The 17,222-nt window shown below is 38.3% G+C and overlaps 1 pseudogene; it reads right to left on the bottom strand.

Annotated features, from left to right (window-relative positions):
* Positions 1–4,310: 4,310 nt before the first annotated feature.
* Positions 4,311–4,434, bottom strand: LOC122474214 (annotated as a pseudogene).
* Positions 4,435–17,222: the final 12,788 nt, after the last annotated feature.

Raw genomic sequence — 17,222 nt, forward strand, 5'->3', positions numbered from 1 at the left:
GCTAGTGTTTCCCCTACTTAAAATGTGTGTGGCTATATTTTCATGTGTTTTGAGAATTCTATTTGAGTGAATACGTATGGCTGCCATTAATTCAACATTTTTTTTTCAACGTTTATTTATTTTTGGGACAGAGAGAGACAGAGCATGAACGGGGGATGGGCAGAGAGAGAGGGAGACACAGAATCAGAAACAGGCTCCAGGCTCCAAGCCATCAGCCCAGAGCCTGACGCGGGGCTCGAACTCACGGACCGTGAGATCGTGACCTGGCTGAAGTCGGACGCTTAACCGACTGCGCCACCCCGGCGCCCCAATTCAACATTTTCTAATGAAAGAAGCAACAGTTGGCCCATATTGTAGTAAAGTGAATTATTTTGCATTCACTATTTTCCAAAATACTTATTGATCAAAATATTCTGGTCATTCTGTGGAGCACTGAGGATAAAGGAGAAATTAAGCACATAATAATACCTTCCTTGTGGAGTGTGCATTTTGGTAAGTAAGGGAAGACAGACAACAAATAGTAAGTTATTAAAATGCACGGAATGGAACATGATGGTAAGTGATGGAGAAAAACAAATCAGGGCGTAGGAAGGAGATGCATGAGGTTATGGGGTTACAATTAAAAAAAAGATGCTTCATAAGAAGATGATATTTAATCCAAGAACTGATGTGAGTAAACAGAACAAAGTGAGCCTTGTGATCGTCTGGGGAAAGAGCCATGCAGGCAGAGGCCATGTAAGGAGGAGAGCCTGAGCTGCTGGGGACCTGCTGTGTTCAAGGAATAGCAAGGAAGTCAATGTGCTGAGGGCACAATAGGCAGGGTGAAAGCAGTGGGACAGATTGGGTGGGCTTTGGAGGCTGTCATAGGAGTTAGTTTCATTCTGAGTGGATCAGAGCCACTGAATACATACATACACGCATACACACATACATTGTGTGTGGTGTCCGAGGACAAGGTTTGGAGAGGATATATTACATTTGTATTTATTTGTAGCCCATATTTATTTATTTTTATTACATGTTTTTACATATAAAGTATATAGCTTTAGTACCATATAAAGTGCAAGCCATTAATATAATTCCTTTGTCCAGATAAACGGTAAACTTAAAGATTGTAATTCTTTTCAATGAAAACATACATTTTAAAAAATGACCATTATTTATTCACGGTCACTTTATTAGATATTCCATTAAATTATTTATGATTTTTACCACAATGATACATTCAGTATTTCCCTTGGTATATAAGGTAAACTATTTTATTTATGTATTTAAAAAATTTAAAATGTTTATTTTTTTTTTGAGAGAGACAGAGTGCGAGTGGGGGAGGAGCATAGAGAGAGGGAGACACAGAATCTGAAGCAGGTTCCAGGCTCTGAGCTGTCAGCACAGAGCCCCATGCAGGGCTCAAACCCACGAACCCCTTGAGGTCATGACCGGAGCCGAAGTCAGAGGCTTAACCAGCTGAGCCACCCAGGCGCCTCAAAAGTGAACTATTTTAGATTTCATAATTCTAAAGTATGTTTTCAGTCCTCAGTCTGGGAAATTACATGGGAGTCCATTTCTCCCCAACAACCTTATTCCTATTTAGGTCCTAATTAGGGACTTCCCTAAATCCCTATTTAAAGTTTTCTATTTGCATATTGAAGACAGTATAGATTGAGGACTTTGAAACAATTTCAACTTCAGTTCTCTGTCTCTGCATTCTCTGTATTTCACGGACTGCTTGAGGCTGATTTTGTGTGAAAGACTCCCAACTGTTACTACTTTGTTGGAGAAAGCAAGAGGAAAAAAGAATGTCTTAAATTAATTTTTTAGACCATACTTAGTCCAGATTTTCTTTCCTTTCATATCCTCTCTGCTTTTTGGTATTATTGAGGTTCTTTAAATAAGGCCTTGAGCTACTCATTGCTAGTGATTCAATACCAAGACTTTTTGTTAAAGGATTTTATTTTGGTTCAAGGAAAAGAAAACTACGAAACTGGTAATTCTCTTTTGAAATATCGTATCAGTGAAAACCAACAAATGCCAGTTTTCAACGTTAATAAAAGTTCAAGTAAGAAAACAAAATTTGCATAGATAACTTTTTATCTGAGGCATTTCAGCTTTAAGTTAGCATGCTTTTAGGTAAAACTACATTTTATTTTCAATGCTTTCATATTTAATTTCATTAAAATGGAATGATTTTAATATCTCTTTCCTTCAAATTAAATATTAACTCCAAATCCCCATTCTGTGTATATATATATATATATTTTCAAAATATGTCCCTATTCAACACAATTGCATGTTTTTATTTTGAATATTTCCTATTAAAAAAATCAAACTAGCACATGTACTCATTTATAACTCATTTTACATTGCTTCATTTGTCTTGTTTTCTGAGCAGAGCTATGGCAAAAGCATGGGGTCATTCTCCACTCACATGCTTTGTACATGTGAACAGCTTTTTTTCTTTTTCTTTTTCTTTTCTTTTTGTAATATAGCAGAAATGTGTGGTCAGTGTTTTGGCCCTTCAGGCACTCATCAGGCACGATGGTTCACAGAAGTGAACTGGGTACCAAGAATTTAAAGTGCCTTGAAATCATTAGATGATTAGCTTTCCCTTGAGTTCTTTGTCACCCTGAACAGATTTTCTGAAGGATCTGTTACAGTCTTCTTCCCCTGGTACTGATCAAGGAAAACAAAAATAGAAACATCGTTGAGTACAATGTTGATCTGGAGACTCGGCATTGTTTCAAAAGAGAATGCTAGGAAACTGCTACAAAGTACAAACATTTATCCACGCGTAATGGACAATGCCAATTGTTTTGCCTTGAAACCCAGAGCTTTTCAAAAGCCCTTTCTCAAGTGCACTTGGGCCTTAAATAGTAAACCCACTTTTTCATGTGAAAAAAATGTGGAAGGTATCTCTCAATCATGCTTATACTGGTCTTATGAAGCAAATAAAACTGCATGTGAATAAAGGTTGATTTAATGTTTGTAACAGTGAGAGTCTATTTTCAATATAAAAAATGACCGGGCTCATGCAGCCAGTCAAAACTAGAAATGGGATCAACTCTCATTGAAAAAAAAAACATGAATATAATGTGGACATTTATCATTTATTGCAGTATTCTGTGAACATATGCTACGCCGATTACTGGGTGTAAAATATGAAGAGACATTTTAAGTAGAAATGGATAAAGTAGGTGCATTTATCTTTCTCTTTGAATATAATTGAGATGCTTGAATGCACAGAAAACACAGACCAACCACTTCCCTTGATGTTAAGCATATTTGGATTTTGGGGCCTGAATAATAATAAACTTCTATAGTAATAGCATGAAAAGGGATCTTTTTCCCCTCATTTGTAAAGCTCGTGTTCAAGCAAGAGTATCAATATTTTTTTTCCATAAGTGGTCCATTTAAAAAAAAGTAGTCCTCATATCAATGCCACTTTCAATACAGCTTCTTCTCAGTATTAGCCTTATGAACAAGAAACATGTCCTTCAACCACTCCAATCTTAAAAAAAAAAAAAACACAAATACACTTTGGTGGTCCAATAAATGAGAATGTGCTGCTGTGATCTGTTTCTTAGGATGGAATAGTGAGGGTTGGGCAGTTATTAACAAGTATTGTCATCTCCACAGATGCTACAAATCACAGAGTCTCCTCCAGAGAAGGGCTTTATACTAGCCCTCTGTAACATTTAAATATTTAAAATTTCATATTGCAATAAAAAGCTTATTTCTAAATGAAGTCCATGATCATTCTGGATATAAAGCCTAATGATACTGGCTCAGTCTTCAGGAAGGAGTGAGACTAAATGGGTCCATACAGAATACGAGTCTCATAGGTTTTAGTCAGAGAATGTTTTTGTTATGATTGTGGTTGTGGCTGTAATTATTCCCATTTTTGTCGAGCCTTCATTTATGTGGTGACTCCAAAAATTGTTTACTTTGGGACCATATTTTAAATTACAATAATATTTAATATAGTGATACTTGAGTACATCCTTTCCCAACCACAAGGTAAAGCTAGTTCCAAAGCCTTTGCATTTTTTTAAAATTTTTTAACGTTTATTTATTTTTGAGACAGAGAGAGACAGAGCATGAACGGGGGAGGGTCAGAGAGAGGGGGAGACACAGAATCTGAAACAGGCTCCAGGCTCTGAGCTGTCAGCACAGAGCCTGACGCGGGGCTTGAACTCACGAACCGTGAGATCATGACCTGAGCTGAAGTCAGAAGCCTACCCGACTGAGCCACCCAGGGGCCCCTGCCTTTGCATTTTTAAAAATGTAGTTAAATACCTGTGAATTTCCAATAAAAGTCATTGTCCAGTTTGTTAACTGCCAAATTAACAGAGAGTCTCAACAAAAATGTGTCCCTGAAATGAGAATTTGTACTTAAATTAACTACACTTGATCTTAGCCAAAAGGCCGAGAAGCGATTGTACTTAAATTAACTAAATTGTTTATTAATTTGTCTACTTGCTGTAAGAGTAACAGGAGGAGATTTTGCTCATGACTCCCATTCTATCAGGTACTGCTAACTTACCAAGTAGCATTTTTGAGGCCTATTACGATGATGTGGAGAACTTAGAATAACTAATAATTGGGGCAAATGTAAATGTTACAGCCTGACTAGCTGCTTCTCTGTTTCAGATGCTGCCTCCAGCCACGCCCACCAAACAAAGAAACAAACAAACAAAAAAAACCCCAAACTATGTGTGTAACACTAGGAACCTGATAAATCTTAGATTACAAATGAATTTTCTAATTGGACATTGAGAAATTCTTAGGATTCTTCAGAATCCTTATTTCTAGCATGTATAGGAAAAGCAGGAACCAAAGGTAGCCCCATTCCAACCCAAGCAATTTCACGTCTCTCTTTTACATAGAGAGAGACACAGCTGCTTTAAATATTGGTTTGTTTGATTTTGAGAGGAAGGAGGGAGGGAGAGAAGGAAGGAAGGAAGGAAGGAAGGAAGGAAGGAAGGAAGGGAGGAAGGAAGGAAGGAAGGAAGAAGAGAAGGAAGGGAGGAGGGAGGGAGGAAGGAAGGAAGGAAGGAAGGGAAGAAGGAAGGAAGGAAGGGAAGAAGGAAGGGAGGAGGGAGGGAGGAAGGAAGGAAGGAAGGGAAGAAGGAAGGAAGGAAGGAAGAAGAGAAGGAAGGGAGGAGGGAGGGAGGGAGGAAGGAAGGAAGGAAGGAAGGAAGGAAGGAAGGGAAGACAGAAGGAAGGAAGGGAAGAAGGAAGGGAGGAGGGAGGGAGGGAGGAAGGAAGGAAGGAAGGAAGGGAAGAAGGAAGGAAGGAAGAAGAGAAGGAAGGGAGGAGGGAGGAAGGAAGGAAGGAAGGAAGGAAGGAAGGAAGGAAGGAAGGAAGGAAGGGGCTCTATGGGAAGAACCAATTGTCTAGAAGATGACTTTTAAAAAAGTTAGTTTATTAATTGGCATTCTTAGATCTAAAATCTAGCTTGTGTTACTTTGCAAACATTTGATCTTTTTGTGTGTCTAAGAGCTACATCTTGCCCTCTGAAAAGAATTTTTAAAGAATCAGTAACAATGAATCCTTGTAGTATAAATGAAGCCATTTTGCCTAATTCCAAGGACTGTTTCAAACCCTGAACAGTGGAAGAATTAGTTACTGTGTACTTTAGAGAGAGACTCCATTACTGTTTTTAAACTAACATTATTTTGAAAGTATGTTCTATCTTTAAAGGAAGTTACACAGGGGCACCTGGGTGGCTTGGTCGGTTAAGCGTCCTCCGACTTCGGCTCAGGTCATGATCTCACGGTCCGTGAGTTCGAGCCCCGCGTCGGGCTCTGTGCTGACAGCTCAGAGCCTGGAGCCTGTTTCAGATTCTGTGTTTCCCTCTCTCTCTGCCCCTCCCCTGTTCATGCTCTGTCTCTCTCTGTCTCAAAAATAAATAAACGTTAAAAAAATTAATTAAAGGAAGTTACACAGAAAAAAAAAGCTGAATTGGAAAAAATCATGAAACTGAATCACTAAACAAATAATACCAGATGAAGATACCAATATTAGATTACCTAAAGGCAAACATATATTCTAACTATAATAACAGGAAGAAAACCTTGTTTTCTAGTCACCCAATTTTTATTTTTAATATCTACTTATACTTGAAAGAATTTCTCTTACTATCTTCACCTTTAGAAATCAATCTTAGCAAAACCAGGAATGGGGAAAAAGGAGACCCTCAGCAGTATTTTTAAACCTACTAACTTATCAAAACATCCCATTAGAAACATCCAGACTTTTTCTTTCATACATTGGGTTCTAGTCTAGTAGAAGTCTTTACTGATGATAAAAGTAATACAGGAAATCTGGAAATGTAAAAAGGCCATAAAGACAAAAGGCAAACTCCACAAATTCTGGCACTTTCCCAATATTTTGGTTTATTTCTTTTTTCCAAGTCATTTCATGTGAAGACACATGTACAGACAGACATAAATATAATTTGATTTTTTAGCTCATCACTCCTTAGGAAAAACATGCTGAGCAAACCTATTAATTTGATAATTCTTGTCGGCGTTGTTACTATTTTAAATTGTTTCTTATCTCATAAAATGTTAAACATTGATTCCCAAAAATACTTCTCAAAACAGAAATACTTTAAGGCAGGAGAGCAACCATGATCATATATGAATGTATTAAGGCTACATGCTAACACTTTATGAATAAGAAAGACAGGGCATAGGCATGAGAGATTTGCAAAGTGAAAATTGGTGCTTGTTTTATTTCCTTCAAGTTCAGGCTTATAGTGGAAATTAGCTTATGTCTTTAGAATTGTTGCCATTGCTTTAATTCCCGAATGGGCTTTTTACTCTGCACCTGTCAGAGTGATCACTGGAATGTATGACACAATTACAGAGTGTATTATATCTTCTGGAGAGTTAAGACAGATACTCACATTTTTAGGAGACAGAAAGAAAGATATGGATTCAATGAGTAAATTGTTCAACATTACAGAGCAAAGTTAAGTCTTAACCCAATTTCCCAACACCAAAATGTGTTCACTTTTCACTCTTCAATATTACCTCTTTTATGGGGAGAACCAGAGTCTCACAGTAGAAGCCACATCTACTTATGTGCTAAACCAAATAAAAGTAATTTAACATAAACTCACTTTAAAATGCACATTGCTTGAGCTCGTGTATTTCGCTGGTGAAAAATGTAATTTCTAACTGTCTTTACGATAAACTTCAAATATTTTAGGGCCACTGATATTGCAAGTGGTACATATGAGTATGGTAAACAAAGCAGCAGTCCCTTGCTTTGATTTAGTTTATGTTACAGATATTGAATAGTCAGAAGTGTCGGAGGAAGCCTTTAATTTGCCTCCTGTGTAGCAAACCTAAAAAGAAGAATGCTTTTGCAAACAGAACATTTCTCTCAAAAAATTCCCATGCACAGGTGGTTATTCTGCTTCTTTACGTATTTGCCTGATGAGTCCTGTTTGACAGTTCTCTGTTCTTGACAAAATTAGAAGTGTTTACTCCTGAAAAGAGGCAGAATATACTGCCCCCAAATATATCTTTTACGCATAAGGATTATTTTGAACTTGTTATATATAAAGATAGCAGATATGGGAGAATTTCTGAAAACTTCTGAAAACAGAGAACTTGCCTTTTTGTAAGTGACATTTGTGCTTCCCTATCTATGCCAGGAAGAGGACAATTAAATCTCTAGAAACCTAAACTGGAGAAGATTTGGACTTAAATCTGCATATCAATCATACCCTTGTTGACTGTGCTTTGCCTGATAACCTCCCATAAAGGGCTCTCCCCATCCTCAGTATCTTTCTTTTGTCGTTAGCTTAAGATGCTATTTATTTATCTTCAAGTTTTTATTTAAATTTTAGTTAGTTAATATACAGTGTAATACGAGTTTCAGGTATAGAATTTAGTAATTCAACACTTGGATCACAAGTGCCCTCCCTCATCCCCATCACCGATTTGACCCATCCTTCCACCCTCCTCCCTTCCAGTAACCATCAGATTGTTCTCTATAGTTAAGAGTCTGTTTCTTGGTTTGCCTCTCTTCCCCCCCACCGCCCGCCATGTTCATTTGTTCTCTTTCTTAAATTCCACATATGAGTGAAATTACATGGTATTTGTCTTTCTCTGACTTATTTCACTTAATGTAATACTCTAGCTCTGTCCACATTGTTGCAAATGGTAAGCTCTCATTCTTTTTGATGGCTGAGTAATTTTCCAACGTGTGTGTGTGTGTGTGTGTGTGTGTGTGTGTATATATATATATATATATATATATATATACCACCTTCTCTTTATCCATTCATCAGTCGATGGACATCTGGGTTCTTGATGGACATCTGGGCTCTCTCCATAATTTGGCTACTGTTGATAATGCTGCTATAAACATTGGGGTGCATGTATCCCTTCAAATTAGTATTTTTGTATCCTTGTATCCTTGGGGTAAATGCCTAGTAGTGCACTTGCTGGTCATAGGGTAGTTCTATTTTTAGCTTCAAAAAGCTAAAAATACTGTTCTCCAGAGTGGCTGTACCAGTTTGCATTCCCACCAACAGTGCAAGACGGTTTCCCTTTCTCTGCATCCTCACCAACACTTGTTTCTTATGTTGTTAGTTTTAGCAGGTGTGAGGTCATATCTCATTGTAGTTTTGATTTGTATCTCCCTGATGATGAGCGATATTGAGCATCTTTTAATTCATCTGTTGGTCATGAAGATGGTATTTAAGGTGATGTTTGGATGACTTTGGATTTTTCTGGATGTCCCCTCTATGTATAGGAGGTATGCATGTTATTAAATTTCTCTTAGTTTTTCTCCTGTCAATCTGTCTTTACAGATTACAGGGGGATGTCACAACCAAAAATCTTGAAGGGGTAGAGGAAAAATTGCTTTTCTTCCTCTATAGTCTTTTCTATCCACTATTTATATTAAGTGCAATCTAACATCACTGTGCCTTTTGCTCTTCTATCCCAGGTACCACTTTTAAATGGAACTTAATTTAAAATAAAATAAGATTACACTTTTAGTATGATGTGAAAAAAATTATATTTTTTACTGATGATTGATTGAAAGGGTTCAGAATAAGTCTCCCCAGTGGCATGTGGTTGGCTCAGGTGGTTAAGCATCTGACTTTGGCTCATGATCTAGCAGTTCACGAGTTCGAGCCCTGTGTCGGGCTCCTTGCTGACAGCTCAGAGCCTGGATCCTGCTTCAGATTCTGTGTCTCCCTCTCTCTCTGCCCCTGCCCCTCTCATACTCTGTCTCTCTCTCTCTCTCAAAAATTAATAAAATGTAAGTTTCCCCAAAATGTGCCAGTTTCACAGGTGAACTAATTTGAGCTGAAGGCAATCGAGACCCTGTAAGCTCAAGAGAACAGTTTCCCCCTCGCTGAACTACCTAGATGGATCTAAATTAGGGGTCTTTCCCAGAATGAGAGTTATTATCAGAGTAAACTTTATCTAAGTGACATCTGAAGAGCTGGGCAAACATCTAATTACCAGACATCTGCTCTTTCTCTGGCCCTTTGATGTGTCTCTTTTCCTATGAGGCTCCAGGTACCTGTCCCATTCTTTAGCTCAGAATGGCACATATACCTTATTTGACCTTCCTGCCTTTGAACCTCTCATGGATGTGGGGCTTCCATACACACAGTTAAATTTGGTTTTCCTCTGTTAATCTGTCTTATGTTAATTTGATTGTTAGACCAGCCAAAGAAGTGAGAAAGGATGAGTAATTTTTTTCCACCACAACAATATGATTTTCTTTCTTTTTTTTTTTGTAATTTTTTTTTCAACGTTTATTTATTTTTGGGACAGAGAGAGACAGAGCATGAATGGGGGAGGGGCAGAGAGAGAGGGAGACACAGAATCGGAAACAGGCTCCAGGCTCTGAGCCATCAGCCCAGAGCCCGACGCGGGGCTCGAACTCAGGGACCCTGAGATCGTGACCTGGCTGAAGTCGGACGCTTAACCGACTGTGCCACCCAGGCGCCCCAACAATATGATTTTCAAAGAAAATAACCACACACACACACACACACACACACAAGAGGCTTGGTTAAAAAGAAAAGAAAAAGAAAAAGAGACATGTGGATGAGGGTGGTTGTTTAAGGAGACTCTGCCTTATTTCCTAGTACCTGAGCCCATAGAGCTGTCCTATTTCATATCTTTCTGACACATAGTTGTCCCTTAGTTAGATTTTCCTGTACTACCCCGACTACCATCAGTTCTTCTAGTGAATCTTTACTTTGTGTCCAAGAGAGCTAGAGTTGTTCTGCTCACCACAAAGAACACTAACGGGAACAGGGATTACATTACTTTATCATTAAGATATTTGAGATAATGTGTTAAATATTGTAACACAAACATGTTTTGCCTGAAAACTATATCGTTAACCTTAAAAATAAAAACTGCTAGTTCTTTTACCAGCAAAAAGTGGATTTATTCAAGAATAAAAGAGAATTGCAATCTGGGACAAACACGCTGCAGCAAAACCATAGGCAAGTCTGAGGAACAAAGGAGAGGCATGCTTTTTTTTTTTTAACGTTCATTTATTATTGAGAGACAGAGAGAAACAGAGCGTGAGCAGGGAAGAGCCAGAGGGAGAGGGAGACGCAAAATCTGAAGCAGGCTTCAGGCTCCGAGCTGTCAGCACAGAGCCTGATGCGGGGCTCGAACTCGGGAACCGAGAGATCACGACCTGAGCCGAAGTTGGGTGCTTAACCGACTGAGCCACCTAGGCACCCCGAGAGGCATGCTTTTTTAAGGAGAAAAGAAATAAGTTGGGAAGACTGTTATGTACTAAAAGTCCACTGAAGTAAATTGGGAGCTTGAAGAATGGTGGCTTTTAATTGGTGCAGCTGTTACTGAGGGAGATAAGGAAAGTATCTCTCTTCCTCTAGCTGGAATAGTATCCACGTGCAAGGTCAATTCTGTGTAAGGTCAAGTTCATCTCTTCTTGTGACTAGGAGTGGGAAGGCGTGAGAGCTCCCCCTGCCAAAACCTCCTGACTCCATTTTAGTGAGGTTTCCCTTTATTAATTTTCATAATATCATAGGTAAAATTGTATATACAATCATATCCAGTACCTCAAGAATAAATTCCACTTCAACTTGAAGAAGTAAATAAGTTTTTCCTATGAGAAATGATGTAGTCCATATATCTTTATGCTATAGGCATAACTATAACTGACTTTTGAGCTTTGAAGGGATTTAGAAAAAAATCTTCCCAAAATGTGTCACTTTGGCAAGTAGACTGTTTTGAGCTGAAGGCAATCAAGACCCAGAGATTCAAGAAAAATTATTACCTCTCCCCTTAACTACCTAAAATAATTTAGATAGGGGGCCTGGCTCAGAAAGAGAGCTGTTACCATGAGGTAACTTTTTTATATGAATGACTTATCTGTAAGGCAGGGCAAACATACAATTACCAAACATCTCTTCTTATTGTCCTAGGAATCACCCTCCTCCCTTTTTGAGGCCCCAGACCTCTATCCCATTCCTTAGCTGAACATGGCGTATAGGCCTCAATTGTCCAACTTGTCCTTAGGCCTCCTATATAGTGCATAATTAAATTTGTTTTGCTCTGGTTAATCTGTCTTATGTTAATTTGGTTATTAGACGAGCCAAAGAATGTAGAAAGGTTAAACAATTTTTTTTTTTCCCTTACCAAAAGCTTGAAATAAGAGGATATGTTTGGAGCAGGGGCTGCTGTGGTTTAGAACCCATGCTAGTTCTAACAAGGTTAGAAGTGTTCATTGCACTTTTTCTTAAAATAATAATAATTAAGAAAAAAGGCTATAGAGAAAGGACATGAAGACTAAGGATTTCTAAATTGGAACGCCGTTGCCATCCTGATTCCTTCTAGTCTTTTGGCTTTGGCATTTCCAGAGCAGCAGAAAATATGCTTTTCATTAAGCGAAAGAGTTATCAGTTATCAGAACTTAAACTAGTAAGTTAAATATTAGCAGCCTTGGCACATTTTTTAAATGATGTGAATAATAATAAAATAATTAAAGTCCTATTTTAGTTTAATGCTTTCTGGCAAAATCAACACAATGTAACTGGGTTGAGATTGGGGAGAATGAAACTTGATTTTAATCTTATATTAGTTGGTACGGGGTGGTTTTTTCTCACGCCTTCCCCAACTTCTGGCCCTTACCACCGCCAACATCATCCTCACTTCCCACTTCCATCCCCAAAAATCACTCAGAAAAAGTGAGAAAGCTGACTTGTAGCATCTGAAAGCATTTATCCCCCTTTTTTCCCCTGGGGATTGGGGAAAGCCATGTACAAAATCTGCCACATGAAAAATGTACTTTTTTCTTTTAATTTTATTTATTTTTGAGAGAGAGAGAGAGAGAGAGAGTGCACATGAACAAGCGGGGGAAGGGCAGAGAGAGAGGGAGACAGAATCCGAAGCAGACTCAAGGTTCTGAGCTGTTAGCACAGAGCCTGATGGAAGGCTCGAACTCACGGACTGTGAGATCATGACTTGAGCCAAAGTTGGACGCTGAACTGAGTGAGCCACCCAGGTGCCCCTGAAATATGTATTTCTAAGTATAATTGATTCAAAAAAGTGTCATGCAGATTTATGAAGTTTGGGTTCCTTCGTAGTCCCTTTTTCTCTAAAAGGGAGCATTTTGATACCTGCTTGCCACTGTGGAGGAAATTTATTAATAAAATATGGGATTTTTCTTTGTTTTACTAAAATATTGGGGTTTTCTCCTATATTCAGTTAAAAATAAGTTTTTAAATTTAGTTTTCATTTTTTTACTTTAGAGAGGGAGAGAGAGTGCAAGCGGAGGAGAGAGACAGAGGGAGAGCTCTCAAGCAGCCTCAGTGCAGAGCCCCACAGGGTCATTGTCACCACTGGGATCATGACCTGAGGCAAAATCAAGAGTCAGCCTTTCAGATGACTGAGCCACTCAGGAGCCCCCCCCCCCAAGTTTTAATGAATATGCAAATTAATTATATATGCAAGTTATATTTGCATGTTATAATAATATTACATTATATTATAATACACCACTTAATAAATCACAGGATTATTTTATGAGCACGTGAAGTTATTCAGTTCATCACTTATACTTTTAAATTAATCAAAAGGACTTTATACCTGTAAGAAAAAAATTTAAATGTAATAATAAAAACAGTTTATTACTTCTAACAGTTTTTCTTGTTAAAAACATTCCCATTGCTGCTTCATACCATTTTAAAAATTAGAAAGCTTATATATATACAGATGTAGTTAAAAAATATAATGGAAACTGAACTGGTACCTAATATGTGATAATTTACAAAATGTTCTCACGTGTTTTATTTTCATCACTGCAATATGCTGGGCAGTGTGCTAGGCACTGAATTTCCAAAGATAGGAGGACCTCCTCCCCACCTCTGAAAAAACGAAGATCTGCTGAGAAATGTAGGATCCTGGTGATTCCCATTCTCTGCCCATTCACAATGCTGTCAGCAACCCTTGTACATCACTCTCCCCCTGGCTTCTCCAAGGTTTGTTGCAAAAGCTGTGAATCTCCTCAAGCCTCTTCACTCAGAGTAGGTAAAGGTATCTCACACTTTTCATAGTCAGAACCATGCAAAGGTTAGCTTCCCTCTTCCAGTGCTCATGTGTGCATCAAGACTTTCTTCTCTTAACTATGATGGGAGTCTCCTTCTTTCTCCCAGATTTCTCCATATGTACCATATTTTCTTTATTATTTTTAATCTCTATTTTATGGCTTTTTACCTTCAACTTAGATGATCCGAACTACCCTTTTGGTTCTAAAGGTTGCCTCACTCTCACTGGGTTATTTGAGGTTTCTCTGGGCCTTCCCTCAACCACGAAGAAAGAGGGTGTGGGTGTGGGCAAGAACAAACTGCAGTCACCAGGTGCGCTCACTTGGACCATGGTGCTGTATCTTCGGAATGTAGGATTGAGCAATGTGTTCTTCACACATTCAGTAGCAGTATGGCAGCACCATGGCTCTCCCCCTCCCCTGCCCTCTCTCATTCTCATTCTCCCTCTCCACTCACCTCTCCTCCGCCCCCTCTCCCACTGCTCCTCCTTTCTGCTTCTTCTCCTTCTCCGTCTTCCATCCCTTCTCTTTCTCATTGAAATTGGTCTTTTCTTCATCGCCTTATTATCTCCATTTTACCTTGCTTTCAACTGCCATGGCAAAATCTGTCTTGTGTCTTCTCCTAATTGAAATTATATACTTGCCTTTAAAAAGTTGCTAAGTAGGATCAGGGCAGGCCCCTGGGGAAAAAAATGTGTATCGGAGCACCTGAAGCGACACAAGAAACAAAATCATCTACTGAATTCTCTTCTCATACACCAATTTTCTATCCATATTTAGAAACAAATGTGAGCCAATTAGTTTGATTACAGAACCCTTCTGTTTAACCGTGATGCTCTGCTTTATGGTACCTGATCAAGGATGTTGGGATTTGTGCTATCATTTTTTTAAATTGAATATGTAGTGTACTTTTTCCATTTAAAATAAAAATATATCCAGAGAACTAGATTTGGAGCAGCAAGCTCATGCAGAGACCTCAAGCTGAAAGAACAGTTTTCTTCCTGAGGATAAGGACCCAATGCTTAAAGCACGTCTGTATCATTGAGAAAAGATCTTGATCCCTAGTGATATTCTGGCATTAACATGGATAAAACTTGTTTCCGGCACTAAACAAGGCTTGACTGACAGCTCCATGTTCTAACAGGCTTTCCCTATTCCTAGAAAAAGCAATCCTCCACTGTAGAAAGAGAACAGTATTGGCATTTACATAGCCTCTTGACCAGGAATTGACTTGGAGAGAAATTTTTACTTAATAAACACATATGTACTTGCTTTAAAAGTACTCTATGCTGACATAAAAATAAATCTGTGATAATAATCTAATAATACAATAATTAATACATAGTGAGTACTTACAATGTGTCAGTAACAACAAATCTATGAGGCAGAAATAATCATTTTTTCTTACTGTATATATAAATGAATTGAGATACAAAGTAGTTAAGTGATATTTGAACACAAGGTGCCCAAACCATACCTTTGACCATTATTATATACGGCCTCCTTCAGCAATAGAAAAATTAGATCCAGAATTCAGTCGTGATAGCCTCTATTATTACCAATATACCTCCCTCCGTCAAATAAAATCAATTCATAATTGATTAATCAATTCCAAAAGTTCCTTTCCCTTTATTCCAGTTACCTTTCAAGCTACTATATTTTTTTTATTCTATAACTTGGAAATAAACTTTCTGAAACATGGATGCACATTTTCTGTACACTTCTCCAGGATCTATTTACTACTTAACCAATTAAAAATTGAATTTGCTTCAACTACCATACCAAAGTATTATGTTAAGGTTATCAGTGTCCTTGATTTTTTTAGTTTCAAAATCTTTTTCATTTTTTTAGTCTGCCAGTATCACAGGAACGTTTGGCTCTTTTCTCTGCACCCATTTTCCCTCTCGTCCTTCTTAAAACTCTTTTATATTAATTCTCTCACTACTTTCCTTTTTTTCTGTAAGTTTCTTCTTCAGAATTCTTTGGCTATGTGTCCTGTTCAGACTGACTGTTATTGCTGTACCCTTTTCAATCAAAATAGTCTCATTCAAATCATTCTATTCTCTTGCATGCCCTGAACCCAGTGGATGATTACAAATACTTGTTTCCAGCTAGATCTTTCTCTTGGGCAGCAGCATCATATTTATAACTATCATGTTGGCAGGGATACTTGGAGATCCCCCAAGTACCTTGAAAATGAGTATGTTCACACCACTCATTATCTTCTCCGCCAGCCCCACCCTGTTGATATAGCTATCCTAGTTCATGGTGCTGCTAACGGCACAGATTCCAAAACCAGGATCTTTCACTCCTCCTCCTCGCCCCTCTCCAGACCAGTCTCATCGCATCCTGTCAAGGCTACTTTGGAAGTTTTTCTGAGGACAGTCTTTTCCCATGATCAGTCACTCTTTCACCACCCCTTTCTCCATGGCTGATCTCGCTTCAAAGTCAGTAGGTCACTCTGAACTGTTCTGCCTTTCTCCTGTCAACCTCAACCGCATCCCCATTTCTATCTGTTGAGCTTGATGCTATCAGAATCACCATTTGCAAAAACTTCATTTTTTTTCTTGCAAATGTCCTCATGGCCTGTAAGATGAAATCTAAGATATTGATCAACATCAATGCTCAGATCACTTTTCTTGGTTAAGATTTCTCAGAAGTCAGAACATTTGAGTCCAGAAATGCTAATATCTCAGCAAATAAAACCCTTATTTCCTCCACTTAGGTCTAAGTCTGGAAAAGGGAGTAGACTGCAAACGTTTCTGAGTTAACTAAATTTGGGCAACGTAAGGAAGTTTATAGACTACCCCACTACTTCTGTGGGAAGGAAAACTTCTTTTTATTTTCTTAACTTCTGTGACTAGCCTAAGAATTCAACTGGCATAACACAGTTTAATAGGAAAGAAACATACTCATTGTAATCCATTTTATGTGTGCATAGGAGTCTTCAGAGGGAAAATGAAGACCCAAAAAAGGTCATATGTTGGTGTACCTTTTTACACAAAGAACAAGAAATCATGGGGATGTGACAAGACAAAAAAGCTTGAGCGAGGGGCAGTAAATTGTGGGTCAGTGAGTAGGAAATGTATGGGGCAAGAATTAATGAACAATAAGGGTTATTTTAGTAAGTCTGTTTGCACAGGTCCATTCAACTCCCAGTCTCTGGTGACAAGGTTATTTTTCTCTTCCTGATACAGGGAGGGCACCTTTCTCTTGGGAAGTTTTATGACCTGCTGTTAGATTGAAACGGGGAGGTCAGACTCCTTCCTGCATCTGCTGTTTCTCGAGCATCTTCAACTCAAAATAATCAATGCCAAAAAGTATATTTTGGGTAGCATGGTCTAAATCTCTTCCCTTCTATAATTTGGGAAGTTTTATGCTTATGCCTTGTCTTTACTACTCCCTATCAATTCTCAGGTTGGGTTGGGGTTTTTGTAAGACTTTGCAATTAAGCATGAAAATCCCTCTTGATAAACCACACATTCATTTATCATTGCAGTAGCCCCACAGTGCTATTTCCTATGGTCTCTAGAGTGAGGCTGGCTGTCATTCATCTTCTAAAAGCATGAAAGTATGTGGTTGAATTCATTAAATTAAACCATTCAGAGTCCTGTTATTGATGACTATTACCCGTTTACCTAGCTTAGAACCTTTGT

Source organism: Prionailurus bengalensis, chromosome B4 (assembly GCF_016509475.1).
Source record: "Prionailurus bengalensis isolate Pbe53 chromosome B4, Fcat_Pben_1.1_paternal_pri, whole genome shotgun sequence".
NCBI classification, from domain to species: domain Eukaryota; kingdom Metazoa; phylum Chordata; class Mammalia; order Carnivora; family Felidae; genus Prionailurus; species Prionailurus bengalensis.